The following is an 18,756-nucleotide window of genomic DNA, read 5'->3' on the forward strand; positions in this document are numbered from 1 at the left end:
AGGCCCATAAATCCTTTGGACAGAGACAAGTTTTTTCTAATTTTGGTTCTGTACATTACCACAAGTGAAGTGATTGTGTTATGCAATCTTTTTGTTCAACCCACTGTATTAAAGCTGAAAGTCTGCAGTTCAACTGCATCTGAATTGTTTTATTTAAAATTTATTATGATAATGTACAGAACCAAAATTAGAAAAAAAAATTGTCTCTGTCCAAAGATTTATGAGCCTAACTGTATATGGGGAACAGCCATGCATGAAAAGCTGTATAATAAAAATCATTCTCAAATTAAACATTTTTTTATTAAAACATACATACCTGTTGGCAATGTATTTAAATATCTCACCTGTCAATCATATTTCCTGCCCCACCTCTATGCCTCAGGCCTGTAATGCCGGAGCAGCACTTAACTGATGCCTTTTGAAAAAAACATGGTTTTCCCATGACAGAATCCCTTTAACAGACCTAGAGGGGACTGATTATATTGGTTTTAGAGTCAGACTCAGAGAACTGAAAGTGATAAACAGTACTTTTAGTTGCACTTACATTTACAAATTTAAAATCATTGAAGCTATTAAATATTTATTGGAATCGATGAGTAAGATGTAAATATGATTTTGTTTTGTTTTTTACGCTATACCTCCATGTGGTTGCCAGAGTGCAAGAAGCCTGAACCAAAATGTGATCAGACAGACAGCTTTCAGCAAGCCATAGTGAGAAGCCAAAACCACAACTATCAAAGTAAGAGCATACCACATGAAAGACAATCACTAATATATATTATATGAATGCCTGGCTAGAACCCAAATTAGCAACTAAACGAACTAAGTTCGTATAAGAAAAAGTTTTTTTTTTTTATTAAAAGTCCAAAATTTCAGCCACATAAAGGAATCTTCCTTAGGGTCAAGAAACCAGAACTGTAAATGATTCACTCCTTAAAAACACCAAGTGCACAATATGAGAAGGAAAACTATGGCAACTACTGAACACAACCATTGAGGGTACCAAATGTACAAATTCTATTGGTGTAAAAACAGAAGAAACGCAAAAATAGAAAAAGAAAAATAACTTAAAGGGGTTGTTCACCTTTGAGTTAACTTTTAATATGATGTAGAGAGTGATATTCTGAGACAAATTGCAATTGGTTTTCACTTTTTAATATTTGTGGTTTCTGAGCTTTTTATTCAACAGTTCTCTGGTTGCTAGGGTCCAAAATACCCTAGCAACCATGCACTGATTTGAATAAGAGACTGGAATATCAATAGAAGATGTCCTGAATAGAAAGAGGAATAATAAAAAAAATTTGCAATAAAGGGCTATACATTAAAAAATATGTTTTGGTGTTACCCTTATAACATTGGGCACCATTAAAATCCAACAAAATCAACGGGCTTACCAGTCTGCAAGCACAATGATAAACATGGAAATACAGGCATGGGATCTGTTTTTCTCTGCAATAAAACAGTACCTTGAGCAAACTAAGATATACTATAGACTATTGGGTTTGTTTAAACGTTTACATAATTTTCTAGTAGATTTAAAGGATCAGTAACATCAATTTTTTTAAAAAAAAAATTTGTTAGTGTAGAACGAAAAAAAAACCACAAAGACATGTAAAACTTTAAATCGCTAAGTCTTTATTAAGAAATAACTTACTGAAACTCCGCTTGCAATCCTCCTCTTCAAAAAAGGCGATGAACCATCACGTGGCGCTCGATTTCTCCTCCCTGGCTATCTCCTATAAAGAAAGCAGGGAGGAGAAATTGAGCGCCCTGCGCAATGGATCGCCTTTTCTGAAGAGTAGCGCAAGCAGAGTTTCAGTAAGTTATTTCTTAATAAAGGCTTAGCGATTTAAATGTTTAATATGTCTTTGTGGGGTTTTTTTTTTTCATTCTAAACTACCATAACATTTTTTAATAAAAAAATTGATGTTATTGGTACTTTAAGGTATGAAGATCCAAATTACAGAAAGATCTGTTATAGGGAAGGGCATTCTGAATAATAGGTCCCATACCTGTATATCTCATGGAAACCAGGCCTAACATTCATTCTAAATGCACTTGTAGAATAGTACACCTAACTTTCCATTATATTCTCTCAGTTAACAGATGTTCTAGGCTAAGAGAATAAAAAAAATAAAATAACATACATTATAAGAGCATTATAATAGGAACATCATAGTAAGCAAAGTTGTTAGGAAGGAATTTTGCCGGCACCTGCAGTGCTAGATATGAGGCGGGGTATTGGGGACAACACTGGAGAAGAAGCTACAGAGCTGAAGTTCATTGAATCAGGGCACTGTTTTCACAACAAAGGCTTCATTCAGTGCTACTCCAATGCTTCCAAACAAGCCTTGTTTTGTTACATGGCAGATTTTGTGGAAAAAAAAAAAAAAAGGGGGGGGGGAGAATTCAGCCAAGAAGCCGTATCAGGTTGCAGCCAGAGGAACTGTCAGCTTGGATCTTGGTAACAAGGCTTCACAGCCAAAGATTGTGCTAGCTGCTGGTGTGGACAGAAAACTGAAGATATCAATAAGGATAACGAAATAAATACATAATACTTGACTAAAAAACATGCACTACTATACATTCACCCATTCATCCACTGTTAATCTAAATTCTCAGCAAAGTTTCTGACCAGCACGGAGTACTGAAACCTGCTAAAATGAATCTATATAAAAGTAGTCAAAAAAATTCTGTTTATCGGCTGCAATTATTTACTTTGGTAAATTTATATACACTTTCTAGCCGTCTGTAAAATTTTCCTGACAAAATCATTGTTAAATCATAATAAGATGAAACTGTTGTGAAAGGAAAAACGTTTCCCGTACGTGCTATTGCAAATTTAGGAATTGTATGTTAGAATAATCCTTACAAAAAAAAGATTGTTTAAGCACTAAATATGCAGCTTTTTAAAAAGTGTGGTGCATAAAATTATAATTTGCAAAGTAATACAGTTACGGCCTCAGTTATCTGCAAACCCAATATCCAGAAAGCGCAGAACTACAAAACGTCATCTCAAGAGATTCCATTTTGATAAAGTAATTCACATTTTTTTTTTTTTTTATTATTTTCTCTTTCGCTGTAATAAAACAGTACCTTGTACTTGATCCCAACTAAGATATAATTAATCCTTTTTGGAGGCAAAACAATCCTATTGGGTTTAATTAATCTTATGCAATTAAATGATTTTTGGCAGACTTAAGGTATGGAGCTTCAAATCATGGAAAGAAACCTTATCCGAAAACACCCAGGTTCGAGGGTATTCTGGATAACAGGTTCTATAGCTGTAATTTAACAATCGCCTTGTCATAAGAATCACAAAATAGCTTCTATAAGCACATCTGAGAGAGACTATGTGGGAAGCACCATAACACTGTGGAGATGAAAACGGCAGAAGTGGCAATAGCTTTTCCAAAGCTATTTTCAAGCAGGTACTGTATGTGTGTTTTATTCACAGCACAGTTTGTCACAAAGTAAACTTCCTTCTTCTGCTCCAGACCACCACCAGATCCACTGGCAGCCTGTATACTTTAGAAACCTGCTTTTTGGCAATCCCTTAATCTTTATTAGGGTAACTTTAAAGGAAAACTATATCCCCAAAATGAATACTTAAGCAACAGATAGTTTATATCAAATTGAATGACATATTAAAGAATCTTACCAAACTGGAATATATATTTACATAAATATTGCCCTTTTACATCTCTTGCCTTGAACCACCATTTCGTGACTCTATCTGTGCAGCCTCAGAGATCAGCTGACCAGAAATACTATAACACTAACTGTAACAGGAAGAAGTGTGGAAGCAAAAGGCAGAACTCTGTCTGTTAATTGGCTCATGTGACCTTACATGTGGTTTGTATGTGTGCACAGTGAATCGTATGATCTCATGGGGCGGCCCTTATTTTTTAAAATGGCAATTTTCTATTTATGATTACCCAATGGCACATACTACTAAAAATGTATATTATTATGATAATGGTTCATTTACATGAAGCAGGGTTTTACACATGAGCTGTTTTACTCAGTATCTTTTAATAGAGACCTACATTGTTTGGGGGGTATAGTTTTCCTTTAACTAGGAAATTTAGAAATCCTTTTCTCACAGTCTTTTTACTTTCCTCTCTTACGCAAGACGCAAGTCATTGGATACAAATTATATTTATGTTATAGGAGTGTACATTGTTAACCCAAACAATAATTGTGAAACATTCATTGTATATCCTCTCTATCAGAGGAAGTAAAACTATACTTTAATAGAGAAATCATATAGCTGCGCTATAGTTCTGGATGAAATAAGAGTCACAATCATAGCAGCCAGATCAATCATCCCATATGGCAAGAACACTCACAAGCATCAGTTCTCTCACTATAAATGGAGACAAAGCAGATATGAAAGCAAGGCTCTCAAATTTTAATGCATTTAAAAGTTAAAACTCCAACTTAAGCTGACTTTAAACATCTGTTGCTTCAGGGGTTAGGTTTCAACAGTTCAAGTACAACACTGGCCTAAAGAAAGCATGCATTTTGAAAAATTGTGACTACTCTTGAGAATACACAGTCCTTTAACAAAAAAATGTTGGCAGCACCATGGCATCTTCAGCTAATGGAAAAATGTAAACATGTGGAAGAAAGGGGATGTTTGTTTAACACAGAATGTACTGCATAGTGTTTTAAAAACAGTAAACAAATAGTACAAAATTCTAGTACAGTTTTAAAGAAAAACATTGGTACAAATAACATCAGCAATGCAAATCCACTAACCTTTTGTGTATCTGAGAAGTTATGCACTCGGAATTCTCAGGGCACCAATGAGTGGTCTGTTTTCGATCCCTCTTAATGGCCTGTGCAGGGGGAGCATGGGATTCCACTTGGAATGCAGTCTATGGATGGAATAAAGAATAATTTTAAGAATGCAAGTTCCATTGGAGATGTCTAATTTATTTGAGTACATGACTGTATGCAGCAGAATCCAAACCAAAAATTAAAAAAAAAAAAAAAATTAAACCAGCTGTTTTTGCTAAATCTGCCTTCTGAAAATGCTCAGCTCCTACTACTCCACAACTGAAGAGGTTAAACAAATACAGGGCATTAGAAAACGTATCCGCTGCCTGCCTACATTTTAGCTTTCTGAAAATAGTAGAAGAGCAGGGAAGAGTTCTTGCCGTAGGCTTTCATATATTATCGAGCAAAACTATAGTCAGAATAGCTGGGAGTGCTGCGCCACTTGTCCCAACCACAAGAAAACCTGCCTCAACATGCAGACTTTAAAAAGAATGCCTCAAGCATTTTGTAGTCTGGGGTTTTTTGGTGCTTTTACATTTTGCTTTCTTAAGTAAAAGACTCCACATCATGTTGCGGCAGCTGGTTAAAAAGGCTGGAGTGCCTATGCTGAAGCTAGAGCAAGTGAGAAATTAACATGTTTAGAATGAGGGCCGGAAACCATAGCTGTTGTTGTCTGCATTCACCTGATCTTGTGGTTGTCGGGCTATAATTAAGTCAAAACAAGTTCACTTAAGAAGCAAGCTGCACATCTGGTAGGGTAAAGGAGGCAATCTCCAATGATTCTGTTTGTTTTACAAATGTTAAAAGCATTTCACTGTGCTATCAGCCCAAATATTACAGAAAGAAAGATCAAAGTCAGCAAGCTTTTATTTAGAAAAATAAGGAAGGCTGGATGGGTAGAAATACACACCGGGACTGCAATAAAACGACCACACAAGAAGGGTTTTAATTAAATAATAAAAATAAAATTTTCATTATATTCTACCACCACTTTTTTTTACATATTCAGATACAATAGAACCCTGATTTTATATCTTTCAGTGGACTGTGTCAAAAACTGTATCTTTTACAGGAAAATAGAAAAAAACTGTTTAACTATGCAGGACTGTGGAAAAATAGCATCAATCCTAGAGAAATGTAGAAGTGGAGTTCTTCTGTATAGAAAGATTTCCATAGAAAAATAATTCTTAATGGCACCATTGGAATAAACTTATTATTGTCCATCCCTGTAAAATGCTGTGTAAACAAGCTATGGACAAAGAAAACACAAACCTATTCTTACCATCTGCATCCTAGCTGATAAATTTAGTGATGCTAGGAATCGGATGATAATTAATTCCTATTTCAGTGAGAGTAAGAATAGCAGATGAATACTGTAGTAGATAACAGATAAACCAAAAAGGGCTTCATTCCACATAAGGACCAAGCAGCCGTTGAGCTTAACATAAGACAGTAACATAATAAAAACATATAGCAACCCAATCAGGCAGCAGTATGTTTAACTATGAACCTGACCTAGAAGTATGCGAGGTCCACCATGGTTGATCACAGTCATGATAGTGATTTAAAGGGGTTGTTCACCTTCAAAAACTTTTTTTCAGTTCAGTTATGTTCAGAAAGTTCACCAGAAAAATACTTTTTCCAACTGCATTCTACTTGTGACTGTTTGTCTAATATTGAAGTGTAAAGTTTAATTTTTCACTTTCTTATGTCTTTCTAAAACAGCTGGGGGGGGGGGTCGCCGGCTTTGTAACTGTTCTAAATTGATACATTTGTTATCTCAGAACCCCAGAGTTTCATTACAAGAGTGGTTCACCTTTAAATTAACTTTAAAGGGATAATTTCAAAACACATCAGTTAATAGTGCTCCAGCAGAATACTGCACTGAAATCCATTTTTCAAAAGAGCAAGCACATTTTGTTATATTCAATTTTGAAATCTGACATGGGGTTAGAGATCTTGTCAGTTTCCCAGCTGCCCCCAGTCATGTTACTTGTGCTCTGATAAACTTCAATCACTCTTTACTGCTGTACTGCAAGTTGGAGTTATATCACCCCTCCCTTTTCCCCCCAGCAGCCTAACAACAGAACAATGGGAAGGTAACCAGATAGCAGCTCCCTGAAAGATCTGAATAGTAAATAGTAAAAGCAAAGTCCCACTGAGACTGATTCAGTTACATTTAGCAGGAGAAATAACAGCCTGCCAGAATGTAGTTCCATCCTAAAGTGCAGACACAAGTCACATGACTGGGGCAGCTGGGAAACTGACACTATGTCAGATTTCAAAATAAAAAAAATCGACTTGCTCTTTTGAGAAATGGATTTCAGTGCAGAATTCTGGTGGAGCAGCACTATTAACAGATGCGTTTTGGAAAAAAACATGTTTTCCTATGACGGTTTCCCTTTAAGTATGTTATAGAATGGCCAATTGTAAGCAACTTTTCATTTGGTCTTTATTTTTTATAGTTATTTATCGATTTGTCTTTTCTTCTTACTCTTTCCAGCTAGGGGTCACTGAACCCATCTAAAAAACAAAGGCTACACATGTATTGCTTTTGCTACTTTTTCATTACTCATCCTTTTATTCAGGCCCTCTCTTATTCATATCAATGTATGTTGATAGGTTAATTTGGACCCTTCCAACCAGTTGTTGAAACTGCAAATTGGAGAGCTGCTGAATAAAAAGCTAAATAACTTGAAAAAAACTGTGAATATAAAACAAAAACCAATTTCAAATTTTCTCAGAATATCACGCTCTACAACATCTTATTAAAAGTCATCTGAAAGGTGAACAACTCTTTAAAGTCAGCTCATACAATAGTTGCTAATATTGCACAGATGCTGCTGAGAAATGTATCAACTAATGTATCAAATTCTAACAGTTCAGAATCGGCACCTGAATTAGTAAACTGTCAGAATGAAAAACTATGAACATGAACATGAAACTTAAATTCTAGAAAAATGGTAAAAAAAAAATTAAAAAAATGGAAAGCAATTTAAAAAAAGGCTTTATTTCTGGTGAACGATCTGAAAACAATTAAACTGAAAAGAGTTTGGAAGGTGAACAACCCTTTAAAAATAAAAATAGACGAGAAACTGCATTCAACAGAGTTTTGGCAGCTATCTGATGTGGTAGGCCAATAATAACTTCCATTGCGGTTATATTATATTTGAGCAATCTTTTAGTGTTTATATTATTTAATATATACTGCCAGATCAAAGCATTTATAATTATGAATGATTTTGATTGAGTTTGACAAATGACTTTCCTTTTTTTCTGTGCAGGAATATAAATGCCGGAATAAATACTAATCCTTGGTATAGGATCTGTTATCCAGAAAGCTCTGAATTAGATTTTTAAATCATTTTTCTAAGTATTAATAAAACAGTACATTGTCCATAATCCCAACTAAGATATTATTAATCCTTATTTGAGTCAAAAAAATCCTATTGGATATATTAATGTTCATATGTTATTTTAGTTGATTTAAGTTATGAAGATCCAAATTCCAGACTCCTTATCCGGAAAACCCCAGGTCCCAAATATTCTGGATAAGATGCCCCATACCTGTACTAACCTTTAATGTTTTTTCATCACAACCAATTTATGTTAAAATCCATTTAGAAGAATATTTGGGTTTAAATCTATTATTAATATCTATATTAAATCGGTTATATTTACAGATATAATCAGAATGTATGTGGTAAAGAAACAATTTGCAGTAAGAAAAGACTATCTCACTAATAAAACAATAAGAGCATTGGCAAGATGAACCATAGCATCCTACAGCTGGGTTAAAAAGAAATAATGAAATTGCCTGCAATAAATATTATATTGCTGTGGAGGCAGCGGATCCTCAGGGAAGGCAGCCAAATGTTACACAGGAATGATTAAAAGAAAGAAGCATCCTTACCTAGTTCCCAACTGGAGCCAAACACAGCATGGAGCATTCTATGTTCAGACCAGATCCAGCATAATAATGATAATAATAATAATGATGATAATAAAACATACCTTCTGATACTGACAGTAGGATCTACAGAAGTCTAAACAGTTATTTCTTAGCAGTGCATTGAAGGGAACCAGGTGAATTTCTCCTAGGACAGTTAATGCAAAATTTAGGATGCTTGACTGCTGAAAAAGCTCAAAAAAGGCTTTTATAAAGCTAAAACAAGCAAAGCTATCTCAAATGGTATCTAGGTCACATAGCCTAGAACAGAATGACTGCTGCACCAAAAGCAAAGAAACAGCAGCACCCTTTCCCACAGTGACAATACACATTCTGAAGCATCTGGAAACTGCAAAAATTTTCTGTTTGCTTAGGGAACTGGCACCAACAGTTTGAAAGAACAATACCTGGACCTAACTAATCAATCCTTTTTGCTAAACCACATAGAGCTGTATTGAAATTGTACACAGTCCAAACTTGTTGCCTGTAAAATATTTTCCAGGTGGAAAAAAAAAAAAAGATATATAGAAATCATGCATTGCAGCTTATATATTGATGGATATCCGCGACTCCTAATATTCTATTACTATTTCTTCTATTCAGCAAAACAAAGGGGAAATTTAATTCACAAAACTGTATTCCAACAAGCTAATCCTAATATAAGTAAAATAAAAAGCAGATCCTTGAACATTTGCACCATGTAAGGAATTCATTAAAGGGGTTTTCATTTTTAATTCTCACAATTTAAAGGTGCAAATGAATGCAGTAGAATAAATTTAACTGAAAATTACACAATTAATTTTCTTTATCCCTAAACAGTGAAGTGCATGAATGAGTCCCAAAATGGTTTTCTATCAGTTATGGTGATCTGAAAAATATAAACAAGCAAAATATAAGCAAGCAAAAATATTTGAGAGAGAGTTTAACAACCTTTCAGTGTGAATGCCCCTGACAAATAAAGAACAAGATTTTATGCAGTTTTGGGACAACTGTGGATGGCCTATAAGGGTTACACACAATTCTTTAAATACGTTTAAGATGCAGTTTTGAGCATACCTAAATGTATCAGCAAATTTATTATATTCCGCCTGGTTGTACCCATGGTCATTCAGAATAGACCCAATACTCTGCATTCACAAACCCCATTAGAATAGATGGATTAAGTCTATACTTCTAATAATTAAAGAATGTATTTAATGGATTAAAAAAAGAACCTGTTTGTTATGAACAGGGCTATTCCTACTGGATATAATTAACACACACACACAATTCATATAGAGGGCAGGTACTCAGTAAATCAATGGAACCATTCTTCTGCTTTTTATTATTTAGACAGGTTGCCATGTGATTAACAGCCACCCATAAACAGTCATAATCAGCTTCATGGACTCATACACAATGGCAAGATATTGTCCATTTGAGCAGTGATCACCAATTTGGAATCTGTTGGATAATGAAGTAAACAAACATTTATAGGAGGAGGAGGAAGTGCGGCCCAATACTGCATACACAATATAACAGTATCTGGAATAAAACCCAGGAGAAAAAATTGTAAACTAGTGTCCAGAATGGAATACGAGTTAAGCAATGAAATTAAGATATGGTTTGACTACCTTACTTTAATTTATCATGGTGTTAAACGAAAAAGCATCTCATTGCACCTATGCAAATGCAATTTCTGCAAAAGCATCCAATTGCTCCTATGCATTTGCAATCCTTAGTTATGATGGAAAACTTGCTTCAGAAAGCCTATTATAGTTAATATAAACAAGGTGCTGTGTAACTATGGGGGCAGACATTCAAAGCTCAGGTTACATAGCAGATAACAGATGTAAATACTATTGTATTCTATTACAGAACTTATTGGTTATCTGTTAAGTAACCTGTGCCTTTTCTCCTTTTTTCAGCTTAAATAGCTGCCCCATCGGCTACAGAGCAGCTTCTTTAAATAAACTATGGTAGTTTTTCTAAAGCAAACACATTAATTTTACCATTACAGGGCAACAGTACATTATATTTAATTTTTTTTAATGCTTTATTTTTTGGAGTTACTGGTGTTTTAAAGGGAATATGCATCATTTTTTAATGCAATTATTAAAAAGAAAATATGCATTGAAAGAAAAGGTTATTCTAAACTTCTAAGTTTAATTAAAATGTTTCAATGGCTTTTAAGACTTAAATATAACCGACTCAGTTGACTTCTGCTACATTGTTTCAAAAGTCAGAGCTATCAGACCAAAGAATAGCAAGGGTTGGTTTCAATAGCAATCACATTTACAAATAATGAACATTTTTAATATATGTGCATTGGTAAATTGCTAGGAACTGCATTTTATTTTACTCTGCAACATTTTATATGTGGGGCATACATTCTGTTTAACTTCTTATTTTGCAGCTCTGCTGTTCAATATTTAAGATGCTACTTGATGCTACATAAACCACAAGGCAGCGATTATTCTTTACATGTATTTATAAAACACCAACATATTCCACAGCGTTGTATACAGGAAAAGAAACAAGCGGTACAGACAGAATAAGAGAATGATAAATGAATAATGAAGGGTGGATATACTATATATATACCATTATACATGCTGTGCCGGCGCACGCACGCACATACAAAAAATAAAGAGAATGTTTTGCCTAACCAGCTGCAGAAGGAGAGATCATGGAGCACAGAGGGTTCTAAACTTACCTTTCACCCTTTTTGCTGTGGAGACTTTAATGCACATGCCCCCACTAAATGGGCTTTCTAGCTGCCGGTGTCACTGACCCCAACTATCAGATTACAGTTTAAAAATTAAAGCCTAAACAAATAAGAGCAAATGCTAAAATACTTTTTTTTTTGTTTGTTTTTTTTTTGCAGATGTCTGCTCTCTCTCTAAAATCTAAATTTGATAGCAGAATATGATGTTTTTCCACGGGTTAAGGAAAGTTGTTGTGGAACCAACTTTATTTTGTGGGGAGGCAGAGTCAGAGTCAATCTAGCTGTGCAAAGGGTATTGGGTTACCCCAGCCAGTGGAGAAAATGCAAAAGAAGTGTGTCAACAATAATAGCAAACACACAAGGTAAACTCCACCCCCAAATTATACACTACATAGACCTCAAATTCACTGGTCGCCATTTCTAGTAAAGTACATCACCCTCAGTCAGCAAATTAAAGGTCAGATGAGAATATAAAATGCAGTATACCTGTACTATAACAAGATAAGCATATTAATAAATAAGAAGAAACTGGGGAAGAAAGGAAGGCTCTGATTACTCCCTGGCACAGCAGATATATGAAGTGCTCCTGCAGAATACGAACAGGCTTTCCAATCATAAATTCCATCCGTGGAAACACTGCAGTTACATTTTGCTATATTTGAGAATTTTCATTGATTGCGGGTCTTGTCTGAGATGGAGTAAAATTGCACCATAGAATATTGCATGAGACTTCTACACTTAAAAGACATGTAAAGCCTACATTTTCCCTCCATGTATATAAGTTGGGCATATCTTCCGCACCTGAGCCACATCATTTGTACTGCATGTACCCCATCCATTTTGCCAGCTCCATCACATTTTCCTAAAACAAATAGCAGCCCTCACTAGGACACATCATCAGTAACATTGACATCTGCAAACAGGACAAAGTTCATGCAATGCAGAATGCAGGTTTACACAGGCACAACATACTTTGATAAAAAGTTCTGCTGGGGTTGAGCGCTGTTATGTTTAAGCTGAGCTCAGGAGAGGTGGTTAGGAGGCCGGAGGGTGTTTAGTAATCTGAGCTGAGAAGAACTGAGCATGCTCATGAGCCAACAGCCAATGCAAATTCTTGAGGTAGGGAGAAAGAGGAGAAGGAATTCTAAGTGATTATGGGGATGCTGCAGCCTTACTGTTAACCTTTCAACAACCAGAGTGGTAGTTATCTATAGATTTAAAAGAGACTGTTCACTGGTTAAATTTTTGTAGGTGGGTTTACCAGTTTACCAATAGATTTGTTTTGGTTTAAATTGTAAGAGTGAAGTAGGAAAAAAATATCGGACAATGTTCTGGCCATTAATTGAGAGACGGCCATACAAAACTTATGTCCTGGAAATAGTAGTAACAAACGTTTGGAAACAGATCCGCACACACTCGAGATTATGCAGTCAGGGAGTAGACCCCTTTTATTATGCCACCAAAAATTCAATGTTTCCCTTCATCAGTTGTTTCCAAACGTTTGTTGTTGCTAGGGAACCTGGCCGGGTCAATGGAGGACCAGCACCACCATTGCAGTATTGGTGAATTACAGGTGTGTGGCAGAAAAAATTACGTTGTATCCGGAAATAGTAGTGACAGTCACCCATGGAATTCATACATGCAAGGAAATTATACACATTTTATAACTTGTCCGATTGGCTAAAAAAACAATAAAGCAGTTGAAAAAGATACCTCAAACTATGCCGTTTAAACACGGAAGTAGCAGGCATATATACCGTGTGCATTTCATTTTCAAATGTTTACTGCATGCCATTGTCATATCAAGTTGGCAGGCTAACAATGAAATAACCTTTCCCTGCTAAAGCTGGCAAACATTGATATGTCTCACAATTATGCCTCCAAAAATACTGGCTTGTCGTCAACTACAGTATTGATCATTTTCTCCATTACTATCAAACATTTTTTTAGTTCAGTTCTAAATAATTATATATATATATATATATATATATATATATATATATATATATATATATATATATATATATATATATATATATATATATATATATATATATTCCTTGCAATGCATTTAAAAACAATACCTCACAAGAGGGGAAAGGTTACACAATTCCTGATTAAAAGAAATACATTCCAATATATACATATCCCTGATTCCCATGCAAAACAAATAACCAGGTAAAATGAGGAAAATTCCAGGGGAAAGCAAAAAGTTGGCAGAATACAAGGCTTAAACAGGCTTTGTGGGGCATTGATACGACTTGCTTTCATATTGAAAGGAATGCTGTGTTTGAAGGTAGGAATGAAAATAATGAGATAGCACGGTTGTTTTGTGGTTGGTGTAGCAAATTACTTTTCTTTTTCTTAGGAAGCTGAAATCAAACATATATAAAGTCTAAGCACGGTAGAAAAATTAAAGTTTTTCATTTAAAATTGTAAAACATATATAGATATATGCAATGTAGCAACAATTATAAGAGTGACGTTTGAGAACTTATAGCAAAATAAGGAACACGGTTTAGGACACGCCATCTAATTACCAAGGGCCATTAGCTACAATAGAAAGCACAGAAGTTAAGAACATGCAACCTGTTTGGAATTTTGTAGCAGTGATCAATCCACCAATCCAGAACCACAGTGCGATACAAATTGTCTAACTATGTTTACTATTGCACGAGTGCTAGCTAATACAAGACTATGCAATATAACAGGCGCTTATTTATTAAAAATTGGCAGTTTTGCACTAGTTCAGGAACGAATAGCAATCAGAGATTTGCAATTGGGTTCCATCCTACAGCAGACAGATGACTGGTTGCCAAGGGTTGTTGTGGTTGCTGCACTTCTACCCAGTGTTGCAAAATTATTCCAAGATAAAAAAACTGGCCTCCCCTACTTTAGTCACACACATTAACATTAATGAAAAGCAAAAGCATACACAATCCATATTTATGATGCCTTGCATTTCATAGTCCATAAGGTAAAGCCTAATCACACGAAAAACAAGTGGATTGCTTTAAGGTAATGGCAAGCTGAAAGACATTTTTTGAAGCCGAACGCAAAAACTCCCAATATTGTCCTCCGTTGGCCCCTATAATAATAGCCTAAAAGGGCACACGTGCAATTCTAATAAGAGCCAATAGCGGTCCAATTCTGGTGTTTGCTAACAAGATACAGCGGGCAAATCAGCTGCAATCTGCTTTGGCCCTTTAGGAAAAAAAAAATCAGTCTGTTCTCAAGATTACACAAAGTCAAATAAAAATAAACAGCTCATTCTAGTGTTGGGTAATATGCAGTGAGCCACTAATTTGGGCATTGTGCCCTGTTCAGTCCCTTTCTTGCTGCCGTGGCACTATGCTTGAAGCTGATGCAGCTGTGATTGGCACTCTCAGATGCTCGATCACCTCCACTGCTTCAGTACTGTGCCAAAACATTAAAGCATTATGCAAATTCTTACACAAGCTTCCTCAATAAACAAATTTAGAGATTCCCAAAACTCTTTTTTTAGGCTAGAAGGTCCGGTTTTCCTGTGAGGCTGTTAAGACTAACAAACAAAGAACATCTAGACAGATAATACTAATTTTTGTTCTTGCTGTAATGAGAACATTGCTACCAACAGGATATATAAGTCTCTACATCGTTCCTAGTTACACAATGAAGAATAATTGGGGGGGGGGGGAAAAAGTTATAGGATCCATTATCCGGAAACCTTTTATCCAGAAAGCTACGAATGACAAAGGCCGTCTCCCATATACTCCATTTTATCCAAATAATACACATTTTTAAACATGTTTCCTTGTTCTCTGTAATAACAAAACAGTACCTTGTAATTGATCCAAACTAAGATAACTCATCTCTACTGAGAGTAAACCCAGCCAATTGGGTTTATTTAATGTTTACATGATTTTCTAGTAGACATAAGGTATGAAAATCCAAATTACAGTAAAATCAGTTATCCAGAAAACCCCAGGTCCCAAGTATTCTGAATAACAGGTCCCATGGGAAATGTCAATGGAAAAACAAGTGGGCTCTATACTTTTTTTTTTTTTTTTTTAAATCCTGGGTGATAAAGGTTGGTGCTGTTTATTTCTATATGTTAGTTTACAAAAATGACTAATATAGTAAATGAGAAACGTTATAACTTTCCACAGATTGCTAAAATTGCAGACTGGAGAGCTGCAGAATCAAAAGCTAATTTACTCATGAACGACAAACAATAAAAAATGAAAACTAATTACAAATTGTCTCAGAATATTACTCTCTCTGTCATATAAAAAGTTAATTTAATAAAGTTAATAAAGAACAACCCCTTTAATGACATTGCCACGTGTAAATGCTCAAATAGGCAAGTTCTGCCTATTTGAACATTTACACATGGATCCTGACTTGAAAGTTATTGCTCCAAGAACATTTGTTTGTCAGCCAACTGCAATAATACGATTGTGAGAAATAAGTTTCCAGAATGCATAGGAACTAGTGGATTTAGTACAAGCATGGGATGTAGAAGCTTAAGGCCCGAGTTTTCTGGATAAGGAAGCTTTCAGTAACGTGAAGAAAATTGGAAAGGGAAGTGCCCATTTTAGCATTTGCCATCAGATTGCCCCTTTAAAAATATGTCATTACCTTGCTGCCTCGCGGCATTCCCTTGCAGCTCATATTAAAATGTGCTTAATCCTTTTACTTGGCACACATTATTTCCGCAAGCTTGAGTTCAAACCTAGACTTCAGACTTGCACAGCTAAAAATCTGAATTCTGGGCATGCCCAGATCAAGAATTCTTTCTGCGAGGGTTTAAGCTTCCATCATACATCGGCCCTGGAGAGCGCACAGAGGAGGAATGCGGTCACTTGGAGAGGCTTCATACTCATAGTTGGCAGCACAATTGAGTTTTGAGGAAAAGAAAAATGTGTTTTATATAAGGAAAAGTAAGCACAGAAAATAAATGTGGCAGCACATGGCAGAAAGTAGTGCGTTTCATTGTTCTGCAAGGCTACTAAAAATGCATTTTAATAATAGGATTGCTTTGTTTCAAATGGGGACATATGCTACCTTAGTTTTTACTAATAATACATGTTTATGCTTACATAGGAATCAATGGAAAATGCTATTCACGTACTTTGGGGCTTCCTGAATAATGGTTTGCCAGATTAGAAAATAATAATAATTATGTTGCTACATACTATGGCATCTAGTTTATATGCAGCATTTATACAAAGTGCCCATTTGCAGATGTTCTGTGTGTGGTCTACAAATGCCAATATGCCCACTATGACATTTCACTGACCGCTTGTTTCATCTCCACTGCTGCTGTCAGATGCAAGCAGACACTCAAGTGTGCAACTACAGCTTGTGTAGTCCATCAGTTGACAAACTAATCTCCACGGATTGTATATGTCACAAGAAAGTATCCGAGCTAAAGCTTTAAATTATCTGCCACCACAAAAAGCAAATCCTTTTCACATGCTTCCTTTAAGTTTTAATACTGCAAAGTTGCCCATTTAGCTGCAATATGTTGTTGAAATCTGGTTGGTCCGTATGATGGACTGGAAGCTTATATACATATGACCCAAAGGCAAGACACAAAAACTGAAAAAGCCCCTTCAGATTTTACACACTTCTATGCTCACTTCAGGAGGAAGTCAAGGAAAAAAAAAAAAGCACAAAGGCAGGTCTGTCCCAGAACTAGGATTAACACAAAATGTAGATACAGCATGATGGAGTCAGAACAAAAAGCCTCTAACAAGCTCCACTGAATGGACATGCAAAAAACTACTGCACTATGTATGGAATTGTAGTTTACAACCATGGCTTAAATAGCTTGTACCAAGGGAAGGCTGGTCAGAGTCAGGCAGAATTTCAGAGTGTAGTACCAAGAATATCTGCAAAATATATTACTTAGTTAATAAGAGGCTACATTTTTAGAGGTGATCTCCAAAGCAAATCTCTATAATGAAATATAGGTTGCAGAGGGCCAACCTTTGTCAAACCATATCAATGTCCGCCAATGTCAATGTGGTTCAATAGTTTAAGTTAACCTTGAACCCAGAAATAAGTAAAAGAAAATAAACATTTTGGCTGAATTGTACCACTTACTTGCAAACCCTGCCTGTGCTTGTCCCCATAGAAAAGAATTATAAACAGAACAATGCAGGGCCATACATATGAACGGTTGAATTGAGAATGTGTAACATGCAGTGGGAAAATGTAGGCTTTTGTTAGAAACAAAAAGCTGGCACTTACGAATTAATCAACTGCACAATGCTTTACATTTGGAAAGTATTACAAAATAGCAAACCAAATAACACAAACTACAAAATAATGTCAACTCTATCTTCATAAAGAATTCAAATACAGTTGAACCTCAATTTTACATTCCTGATTTTATGTTTTCCCTCATTTTACATTGTTGTTTTGTGGTCCGACCTATATATAATGCACAATACATTTCTCTGATTTTACACCATTTTTTTCTGGTCCCCTGAAAAACTTAAAATGGTGGTTCTACTGTATCTCAAATCAGAAAAATATGTATGGTTAATAATTCCCCTTTAAAACGAATTGGTTTATTATTTTGGCCAAACTTGTTGCAGGTCTGTTGCGCTGCACACCTACAAAAAAAAACAAAAACCCAGAAGCCAGAGATTCTGTGCCTGGAAAATGGAATTTTCTTTACCATCTTATCTATCACTCAAAATAGCATCCTGTGTTATGTCCATATGAGTGAGGAGTAAGGGTCCTATAGCATCAAATCAATGCCGTTACCAGAAGATTAAGTACTTGCGCCAAAGAGATTCATTTCATGATAATACCTCAATTTTATAAGCTTTTGACATGCCTAATGCAACTAGAACAGCATTGTGGACATTATGGTAGCTGGGTTCAGCATGTAAATGCCTACTTTTGTGGGGATGATGGACGTTAACATATAATGCAAGCTAAATGCTCTCTATGATCTCCATTTGGTCACTATAATAAGGGTATAAAATGCACAGCACTACAGATAATGTGTATTTTACATTTCACTGTGATGAGATAGCTTAAGCTCAGCTTGCCAGTGACTTACATATTCTAAGCATCTGTTTTGTTTCAGATAACTGCTAGAGAAAAAAAATATTGCGACATTAAACATTTTTCACTTTATTTTTAAATTCTGAACCCAGTGGGTACACAAAGCAGGTTCCAAGACAATTAAGGTTTAAAACTGTGCATTTCAGGCACACCAAAATACTTCTGTGCCTCCTTGGTGATTTCATCAAAGAGATAAGAAGAGCTGTCTGTGTGAGACAGCACATCTAAATGAGCATAGGTGCTGCACACA

General features: G+C 35.5%; 1 protein-coding gene across 3 annotated transcripts in view; it reads right to left on the reverse strand.

The window, feature by feature from the left end:
• The window catches only part of ndst2.L (N-deacetylase/N-sulfotransferase (heparan glucosaminyl) 2 L homeolog), a 114,265-nt gene that overhangs the window by 78,718 nt on the left and 16,791 nt on the right, over window positions 1-18,756 (reverse strand). The window contains exons 2-3 of one of the 3 annotated variants that reach the window (XM_041568853.1): window positions 4,765-4,883; window positions 1,655-1,736 (exon numbers count right to left, since the gene is read on the reverse strand). The exons of 1 other annotated variant lie outside the window; for it this stretch is intronic. The gene's annotated coding sequence lies outside the window, so the exon portion shown is untranslated. The remainder of the gene's footprint in view (window positions 1-1,654; window positions 1,737-4,764; window positions 4,884-18,756) is intronic. One more of the 3 variants, XM_018225438.2, reaches the window with a different exon arrangement.

Source organism: Xenopus laevis, chromosome 7L (assembly GCF_017654675.1).
Source record: "Xenopus laevis strain J_2021 chromosome 7L, Xenopus_laevis_v10.1, whole genome shotgun sequence".
NCBI classification, from domain to species: Eukaryota; Metazoa; Chordata; class Amphibia; order Anura; family Pipidae; genus Xenopus; species Xenopus laevis.